Below are 12,994 nucleotides of genomic sequence, written 5' to 3'. Positions count from 1 at the left end.
CAGCCCGGAGGTCCACACAGGGTGGGGGCGCCCGAGCCCCGGGGGCCCACCAGGCCCGGGGCAGACCCCACTAGCCGCTGCCAGCCCTTTTGTGTCCCCCAGCGGCCACTCCTTCCGATCTATGCCGACTTAGCTCCCAGGGGCAGCTCCATCCTACTCAATAGTCTCTTCCGGCGTGGGCTGCACGAGTCGCTGGCACAGGCCCCTCTCCTGACCTCCAGTCCAGGTACAGCGCTGCCCACGAGGTGCTACTCTTCGTAATAGAATAGATGCGCAGCTCTCAGCTCTCTCCGCTCGCCTCAAGCGCCGACAGTCTCCGCACCAGGGCCGCCAAGCGCCGTGTCTGCCTCCAAAATCACCAAAAGCTTGCACCTGCCGCCTGATCTCTGAATCTCCACAGGGCTTCCCCCGGTTCACCACAGGTCCCGCTCCTCACCGCTGGCAGGGCTCCGCCAGCCGCCGCTCTAGCGGCACCAACGCGGGCGGCTGCAGGGAAATTGCCACGGGCCCAACTCCAGTGCTAGGCCTCCGGGTGTCACCAGGCCGCGATCCGCGCTGGCCTCAGGTGTCTCCTTGCACCTCTTCCACTCGGCCCGCGGCCGCCGCCACTTCGGCCAGCCTCTCTGCCTTTCACTTCACCAGGCCCGCAGTCCTCCGGGAGCCTGGAGCAGCGCCCGGCGGTCCGGAGCCTCTCTCCACTTCTGTGATGGCCGCCAGTCCCTCCATGCAGCGCTTCTCTGCAGGCTGCCCCGCCGCTGTGCACTGCCCCAATTTAACCTCAGCCGTTCTGAAAGCTCCCTGCTGCGTTCCTACACCGGCACCTCGCAGCACAGGCTCTGGGGGCACCTCCCGTGGGGTAAATGCAGGATAAATAGGGGTTTCGGAGCGGAGCTCTATGCTTGCACGTCCGCCATGTTGGCTGGCTAGCCACGCCCCCGGCGTATAGTCTGACATCATGGCGGTTGAGTCATCTGCCCAAAGTGTTAATACTTCCAGCCATGGCATCAACTCTACCATTAATGGCTCGGAAGCCTGCCTGAGTTAAGCCATGATGACATCTGCACCAGACTGTGGGGCCGGCACGGGACCTCCAGTAACCCCCCCTATCCTCCATGGGTGCAGAGTAAGCAGTGTTCAGTTGTTTGGGTTTGTCAAAGTTTAGTTGTCTCAGCTTTGAGTCCCCATGTACCATATCTAGTGGAGAGGAGTAGGGGCACAAAACCACCCCAGTATACACCAGCCCAGTAGATATCTCTGTGCCCAGCTCAAGCAGCACAGACAGCAGAGGCAAATGCATTCAGGAGTCACTGTGGACAGTGGACCAATGTGTGTAGAGAAGGTGTCCTTTTGAGGGTCTTCTGTAAGGAACAAGATGTGGCCAGAGCAGCAAGTGAGGCACAGCAGGCAGGACACTGTTCTCAGTAAACTGAGTATTACTTGCAGGCACAAGTATAGATAGTCTGCTGTGTCCCCGCTGTGTGATACAAGCGGCAGCTCTAGGGGCTGGCAACTGCACAGCATTTATGGAGGGCTGGGTTGAAGTCTAGGCTGCAACTGTACCACTGGCCCAAATAAAACTAGTAAGTTATAGGGCCAGCCCTGAGGCTTCAGATCATTGGGTCCCATAGCTTGTTGGTAAAGTGATAGAAGATCAAGGCACTAGGCAAGGGGGAGCCCACACCCCAGCAGTCACTATTGTTCCAGGGCCCAGTGGTCACAATGCAGCATGTTGCCTCTTCTATGGCCCCACAGATGAGGGAGGAAAGTATGGCCGCCAAGTTGAAAGCTTGTGGTCCCCACTGGGAAAGTAGAGCCACACTGCAGAGAGGGGCCACTCAAAACTTAGCTGCCAGTCCGGATGGGCACTGCCACCAGGCATCTTAAGGAGGACGCAAGAGTAGTTAGGTGGCAGCCCTCATCAATTGTTAGTCAGCCGCTTTGGCGCACAGTGGCAGAAGGGGTGGGTCACAGATATGCACTGCAGTGAAGGCAGGAGCCAGTTGGGACGGATAACAAGATCAGGCACCCCAACGAGGCCTGATGGCTTATGTACCTCAGGCGTGTGTGCGAAGGTGGGTGGCTGGGCCATTGTTCACCTTACACCATGTCTCAGGGCAGCACAGCCACTCACCTCCAGCAATGCTGCTATGTTCCATCATTGTGGCCAGGGCCAGACTGGTCGTAGTCTTGAGTCAGCCGCTGTCAGGTGAGCGGACAGAATCGAAGAATCTAAAGGCAGGGCAGCCTGATGCCGTCTGCCATAGCAGCTGGATGCTGCCTAAAAGTTCCTGAATGTTGGGAGTTGGCAAACCCGGTCAGCAGCCCACAAGGTTGTAGGCCACGGCAGCAGTCCAGGCCCAGCTAAGCTGGCGCCGAGTTCATGATCATAAATGGTGACAGAGACTAAGTGACAGGCCGAGATAGTATACAAATCTGCCAAGGGGGCTTGAAACAGAGGCCCAGAGAGGCCCCATGACTTCAACACCTCAAACTCACCGATGTCCGAACACCGTGCACCCTCCAAGGAGAGGCTAGGCCATCCGCCACCATGCCACCATGCCACCAGTCTGAATCCCTCATTCTCGAGGGGACCACCTCATGCCTCCAACAGCTGGTCGAGTCAGTGCAGAGACCCAGAGGATGTGGGATCAGTGTTTGGGCCCATTCCAGCAATTTGCAGGGCCAATTCTGCCAGGGCTTCAGAGACGTGCAGCTATCTTGGTCACCAGCTTGCCACGCCCCTCATAAAAGTAATTATTGACTTTGAATTGACTATGATAAACATGGTAACCAAGGTTTACCCTCAAACCCAAATGCAAGGATGTTTTTTTCACTTTTCACAGGTGTTTTGGCGCAAAATTTAAAAAACATCCTCAGTTGAGGCCTAGAAGTCAAACAGTAGACTACAGTTTGAATTACGAAAACTGACTGTGTTAACCTTTTTGCCTCCAGACAGTGAAGAAGAGTTATACACTTCAATTTCAGAATAAGATTTTTTTTATACAAAATGATGAAAAAGTGGCTCCTTTACTAAATTACTTTGAGGACTGATGGATTGGCCATCTAAACAGGTTGGGTTGCAGAAGGAAGCCAAGATTTTCAGTTAAATGTTGGAACTGTTACACAACCTGCTTAAAGAGAGGTACAAAAACTAACAATGCGATTGAGGGATGGCACACTTCTTTCAATAAAGCAATTGGAAAACATCACCGTAACCTATAGCATTTCTTGGAAAATTTTGAAGAAGAAGCAAAGTTTCCATGTAATGCAAATTGCACAATCACTGTCAGATAGTCTAAACTCATGTGTTTCTAAAAAAAAAATAAGGAAATGTCTGAATGACTATTGGCCAAAATACAACAGTTTTTGTTGATGGTGGCTTTAGACTACCTGGACAGTCTTGCATACATCTTACACGATTAATAGTAACTGTCTAACTGTAACATTGCTAGTCTGTTTTAAAAAATACAACACAATTCAATTGGCTTTTTTCCATTTTTTTAAACTAAATTAGGGGATTTTGGGGTACCTACCTGTTGTTGTCTTCTTTCTTCACCTCTTGGTAACTTTTTAACACCACTTGTCACCAAGAGGCTGCTGTACTCCAACAATTCATAAAGGGCTTGGTATATCCACTAAAATGCAAATTCCCCCAATGTATGGTTTGTAAAACAGAACCATTTCCTACAAGCCAAATTACAAAAGCATTTTCAAATCTAAAAAAGGTAACTACTAAAAAACGATTCCCAAAAAGCAGAACTCTGTTTAAAAAAGAAATCAGCAGGGCGTGGCTTCGGCACTGCCGAAAATAGATCCCTGCTAGCGAGGCTCCGTGGCAGCTCGGGAGGGTTGTGGTCTCCCCAGCGTCTTCCGTGCCATATTTCGCATGTATTCGGAGTCGTCGGAACCATGGAGCATCAAGACTTTGGAAGCAACCTCTTCGACTTGAGAGGACGCCGGTAATTGCTGTTGCGGCGGGCGTGTTTCTTTTTCTGAACTTGCATCCGCCATTTTGATTTACTACCCCTCTGTTTCTTCCTGTCATTCGGAGCGCGATTTGGTTTGACCGCGCATTTCCTTACACTCATGTGAATTAATTTTTCCACCAATAAGCCTGGTATTCATCATAATGAAGTACTGTGTATGACAGAATTTTGCATTTCTGTCTAAATTCCTGCTTCTGTCTAAATTCCTGCTTTCCTTCATGGTTTCTACACAATGAAATACCTGGTTGCCTAGATATAATTTTTTCTGCATTATGTAGCTTTGGTCATATTTTTTCCACCTGGCTTCATGTTTATTTTCCCACATAATAAGTTAATCTGTCCTACGTGGATGATATTTCTCTCCCTGGATGTGTCTAACTGAAGTTAATTCTGCTTTTTATGGGGAGAAAGAGGTTTGTGCATCGCTCATTCATTGCTACTTCTTCATCAGTACCTCTAGAGGATTATAATCCTTTTAATATCCTTTTAACAGGCATGGAGGATTCTGACCACAATAAAATCCCTCCTTCTATGGGAACTATGCTACCATTATCAAATATTCCAATTTTAAGTGTCAAGCATGCAAATAAAGCAAATACTTCCTCCTTCCCTCCTTCGCCAGTCACTTCTTCTCCACCTAGCTCCATGGACTTGCTCCTTGAGGAGATCCAAGCACTTCAACCTTACATGGAGGAAACCAATAACAGAGAATAAATGGGTGTGCATAGAAATTAAAATAGCGCAAATGGAACAACGTGTAGACTCTTTTCAAACTGTGGTGATCAAGGTTCCCCCTATGCAATTGGAAATTGCTCCTCTCCAGAAACAAGTGGAAAATCTTGAAAATCAAAACTCTTTTCTTCTCCCAAGATTATGCCAAGGAAGCAGCAGATAGGAGGAAGACAAGTTTTTAGACATGAGACCCGCTCTTCGCAATCTGAATGCTTGTTTTGGTCTCTTCCACCCTGCTTGTTTAACACCTTGGCTGCTAGAGGTTCCCCCCCGGTGCTGCATTTGCAGATTTACCATTATTCATGACGAGCTCAGCTCGTCATCAGCACAGCTCAACTGTGCCTCATGACGAGCTGAGCTCGTCATGAGCATCTAAAGGGTTAAAGTGACTTATAAAAACAAAACTATGACTTTTGAAGATCCTGCGGTGCTACAACAGTTTCTGTTTGATTGCAGGGAGGAAGAAATTGATATAATCTGGCTTTCAAGTGTCTGATTTTGTTGTCATATGTTATTGTTGTTTGGTACCTCTTGGTCTGTTATAAATACATATTATGAGTATGGTCATTAACTGTTACTCATTTATTCTGTCTTGTCTTCCCTTTTATTAGGTGCGGTCTTCGTATTTGACCATTCTACTTTCAAACTGTGTGGCTGGTGTACCCTTCCCTCTGGGTCAGCCATGGGTTTTCAGGTTGGCTGTTTCGTCTTCTTTATGTGGCGTCATCACCCCCATTTCGTCCCTTTCTTTTTTGCTATGTCAATTTATTCCTTACTCGTTTGGTCCTTCTTTTCTCATTCTTTATTTCCTTTTTATTCTCCTGTCTTTCCTTTTACTGTTCCTTTTCTGACAATCGATATGTACCATTATATAATTTTCATTTCTTTCAATTCTCTTACACGCCTTTCTTCTTATACTTATATTTATATTGGCCCTTTATTCTTTCTATTCTATTAACCATGTGTTGTTATTTATATGCTATTCAATTTTGTTGGTTCATTGCAAGTGATTTTTTGATAGTTTATATTGCATTTACGATTTTAGTACTTTTGAACCACTGTTGCTCTTTATCTCAAAGGTATATTCATACTACTATACTATCGATGACTCTAAGACTTATTTCCTGGAATGTTAAGGGTTTGGGTTCTCCTATAAATCGTCATAGAGTTTTAACACATCTTTCTCATTTAAAATGTGATATAGCCTTGCTGCAGGAAATTCACATTCTGGACAAAGAAATATCTGAACTTAAACAACAATGGGTTGGCTATGTGTTTGCTTCTTCCAGGACTGGGAAACGTAATGGTGTTGCTATCTTATGCCATAAACAGTTGGATGCACAAGTGATCACTCAAGATACTGAAATGATGGATAGATGGGTTTCTATTTCATTGTTAATCCATAAAATACCCATGACAATTGTTAACCTTTATGCACCCACTTCCCCAGATAAAACCTTTTGGCCTGACATCTTGTCTACATTGATGTCTTGCAAAGATGATTATTTAGTAGTTGGTGGGGACTGTAACATTGTCTTTGATCTCATTATTGATCAGAACTCTAAATCTAAATTCATTCCATCCCGCATGTACTTTCAGTTTCGTCTTCTATCCATCAGAGATATTTAGTAGATGCTTGGAGATTATACTTTTAGAATACGCATTTTTCTCCCTTGTACACCTTTCCCAATCTTGACTAGACTATCTGTTCCTTTCTAAATCTCTTACACAACACATTACATTACATTACTAGCTCAAGTATAGGATTAATATTAATTTCGGAACATGCTCCGGTTATTTTGGACTTGGATCTTTTTCCACCTACTCAAGGAGTTATAAGGTGGAGATTTAATAATTCCCTCTTATTATTGCCTTGCTGTGTTATGTCTTCAAACCCACTGTTCAATAGCGCCATGAAGCCCATGGGCGTACTTGCGCTGAATAAATAAACAATTAACATAACATAACCCCAACTTCACTCAAGGCTTTGAATATTTTGCCAATACTTTCTTTCTTGAAAATGAGAATCCAACAATTTCTCTTCAGGTAATATGGAACACTTTAAAGCTGCCTCTACAGACTTCATCATCTCTTTTGTGTCTCATAAAAGAAAAGCATCCTTCAATCATCTGAATACACTTACATATTAAACAAGTAGAATGTGTATAGGAGCTTTCAAATCCAAATTCACCTTTAACAAGTTATCCACAGAAAGCGCTAACTCATTCATACTTAAATCCTCCCCCAAATACTACGGTGGTCAAAATAAAGCTAGCAAATTATTTAAAAGATAAAAAAGATGGCACTAACATCGAATCTATCCTCGTCTCTTCTAATAATACTGTCTATAAAAGCAAAGACATTTTAAAGGAATTTACTCAATTCTTTCAGAATATTTCCACTCCAGTGTTTCCAATATCTCAAGAAGACACTCTTAAGTATTTTTCCTCGATTACTCCTCCTTCTCATTCCAATATTGATTTTTCATCACTAAATCATGATATTCAAATTCAGGACATTTCAAACGCTATGCGCACTATTAAACGGGGGAAAGCACCAGGCTTTACTATAGAATTTTATTCACATTTCTCTAAATTCCTCCTTCTCAATTACATAAAAACTTTCTCTCCTTTATCTCTTCCCACAAGTCTAATGGTTCTTCTCAAGATGCCTTAATATGTTTTATCCCCAAAGACAATAAAGACCATATATTGTGTAAAAATTACAAACCCATTTCTTTAAATAATATAGACTATAAAATATTTGCCAAAATCCTAGCGCTCTGTTTGGAACCTCAGTTAACTCATTTGATTGGTCACGAACAACGCGATTTTATAAAGGGCAGACATCTCTAATAAATACTCGTCTATTTTTTAATGTCTTTATCAAATCAACTTCTTATAAACATCCTCTAGCCGCTGCCTCTTTAGACGCAGAGAAGGCTTTGGCCGCAAAGGAGATGAGCTGGTAGTTTTTGAGGTCCGAAGGATCTTCTGTGGGCTTCTTAAGCAGGGGCTTGACTTCTGCGCATTTCCAGTCGTCTGGAAAGAGGCCGGTTTTGAAGGTGGTGTTGATGGTGCGTCATAGTTCCGGTGTGATGGCGGCGGCTCTGTGGAAGATGTGTGGATGGCAGATGTCCGTGGGTGCTCCTGAGTGGATGTATTTTATGGCAAGGGGATCGGGCGCCGTAGAGCATTGCCTGATCTGGGAGAACCCAAGGTTCTCCAGCTCCAATTGGTAGGTCGGGTCGGACCATCCTCCGGTGAACCAGTCATGTATCTCGTGGAGGCGGGTGGCTAGATAATATAGGAAAAGGTTAGCCATCCCCATGCCCCTGTCGTAGGGGGACCTTTGACAGTGGAGTTACCCCAGAGGAATGTCGTGGCCATGCTGTCTAATTCCCGGAACCATCTGCGGGAGAGATGGAGTGGCAGGTTCTGGAATATGTATAGGAAATGTGGGAGCACCATCAACTTTAACAAGGAAATCTTACCCAGGGGGTTGAGTGAAAGGGAGTTCCATCTGTGGAGGCTCTCTCTTGTTTTTTGGGTGAGGGGATGTATATTGAGTGACCAGGTTACCTCCGGGAGTAGCACAACCCAGATGCCTAGTTTCTTAAAGGTAAGGTGTCGTATGGGGCTGTTTGTTTGCCAATCTATGCACTCTCGTGACACCTGAAGAGGCACCAAATTTGATTTAGTTGAGATCAGGCGCTGGCCAAAAGTCACTTCAAATGAGCGAAGGAGTTGGAGGCATCATGGGCCTGAGCAAGCTGGGTCTGCCAGGAAGAGTAAAACGTCACCGACAAATAGCGCGATGCAGTCTTCATGGTCTCACTGCCAGCCACCTCTGGATATGCGCATCTGCATGGATAATATGGGTAAGCGGCTCTTTCGCTAGAGCGAAGAGTGGAGGAGACAGAGGGCATCCCAGTCTCATTCCTATTCTGATAGGGAAGACGTTCGAGGAAGCCCCGTTAATGATAGCCGTCGTGGAGGGGTTGGAGTATAACACATGCACCAGTTTTCGGAAATACCGACAAATACCTGTGCTCTTTAGCACATCCTCCGGACACCGCCAACCGACCGTGCCAAATGTCTTTTTGAAATCGATCAGTAGGAGAGGTAGATATGGGGTAAGGAGGTGGCGGTGATCCAGTGCTAGGTGTAGGCATTGCAGACAGTGCCTCGTGCTACGGAGCGGCATGAAGCCACATTGGTCCAGATGGACAAGGCTGTTGAGGACTGTTTTAGGGTGTGTGGCAAGGATAGTCTCATAGATTTTGACTTCTGTATTATTTTGGGAAATTGGGCGGTAGTCTGAGCAGGAGGCCAACAGGGTCTGTGTTTTGGGTATGACCACAACAGTTGTCATGTCAATTTCTGGGGTGAAGCTGCCTTTCTCCACCACCTCCTCATATAGTGCATGGAGGTGGGGTATCAGGGTTTCCCAAAATGACTCTTAGTACTTCAGTGGGAACCCGTCTGCGGCGGAAGGGTTTTTCCGGATGTGACAGAAGAAATTGCTGCTTCTATCTTTTCTTTTGTAATGGGTTGGTCTAGGTGGTTAACCTCTGGGTCAGTCAGTCTACAGAGGGGGATACTGTCTTGGAGGTGAGAGGTGGAGGCTGGCTTCCTAGACCAATCCATGGAGTAGAGCAAGGAGTAGTACTCAGCAAAGACCTGTGCGACTGCAGCAGGTGCATAGTAGGCTTGTCCGTGGTTGTCTAAGATCTCCGGAACTATCCGGCTCGCCAAGGGCTGCGAATCCAACCAGTGGAGTAACCTACAATTTTTATCTCCCCAGCCATAGATTCAGACCATGGAGGACCTCTTTATCAGTTTGGCCGACTCAAGCAACGGGTGTCTTATTTCTTCCTGTTTCAGCACCAGTTGTCAGCGTTCACCCCAGTTATATTTTGCTCAAGGTGAAGGGCCTGGGAATCCAAGAAGAAGAGACAGCCCTTTTGTGGCAAATGTTTACTTATGAGATATCCTTTGGCATAGCGTCTGATTGTGGCCTTGCCTGCCAACCACAGTGTGCCCTGGGATTGGACTGTGCCCTCATTTACTTGAAAGTTTTGGAGTTCCTCCCCAAGTGCCCCTTGGTAATTATTGTCCTGGAGGAACCAGGCGTTAAGTCTCCAAAAAGAGCGTACGGTGCCCGTGGGGCCTCCCACCTGGAGAACGAGGGGAGAGTGTTCGGATTTGCCAACGAGAGGATACAGGTATCAGTTACCGTACGGCATTCAAGGGCCGGCCGAAATAACACGTCAATGCAGGAGTGGGTGGGGTGTGCGGCAGAGGTGTGGGTATGTAGAAATGCCCTTGGATTCCATGCCCTCCACGCATAGGCCTAGCCTGGATGTCCAGCCTGTCAGTCACTTAGCGTGTTGTTTCCTGTGAAGGTATGGTGTTCCGGTAGCATCTTTATTCGTTAGTCGGCTGTAAGACTGAATTAAATCCTCTCCAATCACTGTCAGGCCCGGGGGAAGGGAAGAGATAATGTCTACAGTAGCACAAAGAGTGGATGCAATGGTCGCTGGAGACATGTAAAGCGACACCAAGTTGATGACAACTCCTCCCAGGTGAAGTGTAGTTCCTATATTCCCAATAGGCTCTGCGCATTGGAATAATATATACTGTAGTTTAGACGTAGGGCGGAGGTCTACTAGGTCTCTACCGAATATATTAAACTTAATAGTGAATGCCAGCTAGCTCAGAGGTCACTAGAAACTTTCTCGAATTTACAAGAAGGGATTAGTTTCTGACAACCGCATAAACATGACAACTTTGTTTCCCAAGAATAAGAAATCAAATCTCTAGAGTTGCGCTAACAATAGATAACTATTTTACTCAGTCAATCGTGCATGCTTCGTTTCACCAGAAATGCAGAGAAATAGAGAGACGGGCGTTTTCAATAAAAGTATTTCTTGAACAGTCTTCTTTCTCAAACATTAGAAATGAACTGCTACAATCGTAATACTGGTTATAAAGTACAATGCATATAATACAAACAGTATTATAAAGTAGTACTGTAAAAGCATGATATGGTTTCTAAGCCATAAAAGTGCATAAAAGGTATAAAATACATGCAGTAATAAATATTGACTAAAAGTACTCAACTGTTGCTTCTCAAATACGCCTACCCCAGTGTGCCTAACCTAAGTCTAGTACGAGGGAGGAAGTAAGTGAGGAGTAGCCTAAGTTTAGTAGTTCTCTGTCAGGAATCTATTCCAAGAATTCTCTAAGAGGTCTAATCAGCTCCGTACCTTAAAAGCCTTGAAGGAGGTCTTGTATCTCTCTCTCAGGACTCCATTTCCCAGATACCCGCAAGGGTAAGTCGGAAACACTGGAGCTGGATTTCTCGGCAAGAGAAAAGACAGCGTCTCTCTCAGTGCATCAGCTGGAGGGTCGGCTTCCTTCGGCACTTGCTGCTGCAGGGCGTCGGGCAAGTAGATAGGCGATCTGCTCCAAACCACTGTGTGTCTGTCTGGGCAAACCTAGGCATATTTATACTTTGAAGGCGCCGAGTTTGACGCATGTTTGGACTTAATATCGTCACTCAAAGGCTAAATTCTTGGAAAATGCCAGGAGTTCTTGGAGAACTTAATATTCAAGCAGGGGGAAGTCCCTAGCTGCTGAAGGCGGGTTTTTCCAAGAAATTGTTGTTAATTCTCGGAACTTAGTGGAAGTAGACATGCCGTATTAGGGCTGTATGGCTTAGGCCAAATAGGGTTGTGATTTCTATGCCTATATAAGGATATGATAAAGTATACCTATATAAGGGCATGAATCGGGAAAATTACACTAGGGTCCTAGATTCGTTTACAACACCCATTCCACGATCTTAAGTTCAATAAAGCTAACCTAATAAGCACTGAACATATCTAAAGCTAGTGTTTACAATCCCACGCCAAAATACATAAAAATGCACTTGAAATGGTTGTACATGAGAGAAAACAATATTGAGCATTTCTACTGTACGCATTTTAAGGAAGTGATGACATTCTAAGCATATAGTATGGTATCTAAATATGCAAACCGAATGAATCATGAGTTTACAGTTATGAAAAAATGGCTCTTAAAAACAGAAAGAAAGGTCGAGATAATTTCATAACATATCATATTATGGCAATTGTTATATGAGGACAAGGCCAAATATTTTCTCCAGGCAGTGTTCAAAAAGGAAAATAATTTCTTCTTCTCTAAGAATAGTTTTACTTTAAGCAGATTAATCTGTGCCAAAAAAAGTTCAATGTTTTTGGAGAGAAAAAATTCAAATGGTTGTGCAAAAATACAGTCCAAAAGTTAGAATTCTATGTTTTGAAAAACTGAAGGCCGAATTTCAGAGTTCAGGGAACTCTGCGTGCCTGAATCAAAAGTTATTCCCGGTGTCAGGAGAAAATATCAGATCATCAAGGCTGGCAAAGAAATCGGCTACCACAGAAGGTAAAAGTTGAACTACTTGATCAAGCAGATCAAATGTGCATAGATGAGAAGCATTGCCGTCAGCGCCAGGTGCCGCATTAGCAGTGCTCATATCAGATAGTACCTGTGTGCCTGTTGATCCTCGTATCTCACCCTCAGTTAGACTTACTGGTGAGACCTCAATGAATGCCGTCATCAGGATTGGTAGCCGTTGGGGACAACACGAGTCGTTACAGGACCTAGCAAGGCGTCGACATCCAATGGCAGGACTGATGGAAGTGTAAGACAGATGTCCAACACGCATTCCTCTCCGCAAAGAAGGCATCGTAGAACAGGTAAGATGCAATCTTGCCAGATTGGTCTGAACCATAGAAACCAGGTTGTGTTCAGATCTATTAAACAAGCCAAGCCGAGAATCTGTGTAATCCACGATACCTCATGGCAAGGAGGGCCCCTTCCATGTTGGTCTGGGTGTCGTTGGATGCTGGACATGCCATATCGGAGAAGAAGGAATCAAAATAGAATTCCTGCTATGAGTCCCAAGATGAGAGGCAGGCCGCCGAACACAGAGTGCACGAAATTTGGAAAAATGCAGAGGACTGCTTCGAATGGTGTTAATAGTCCCGAAAAAATCGTCTTAAATACATGTGCGATGCCACTGATATCAGACATGTTTAAGATTTGACTTAACATTTCTGCGAAATGTACTGGCCAGTTTGTTGATAATAATGCATGTATTTCTGCAGATGTCCTCGCAACTTGCAGATCATACGTTTCTCTAGACGAGGTCAGTGGCACAGATTTTTGCAAAAGAATGGCTTTTATTCTGCTTAAAGTATCAATTCG

Source organism: Lissotriton vulgaris, chromosome 3_2 (assembly GCF_964263255.1).
Source record: "Lissotriton vulgaris chromosome 3_2, aLisVul1.2, whole genome shotgun sequence".
Classification (NCBI taxonomy): domain Eukaryota; kingdom Metazoa; phylum Chordata; class Amphibia; order Caudata; family Salamandridae; genus Lissotriton; species Lissotriton vulgaris.
Note: the sequence above shows the minus strand (reverse complement) of the source record.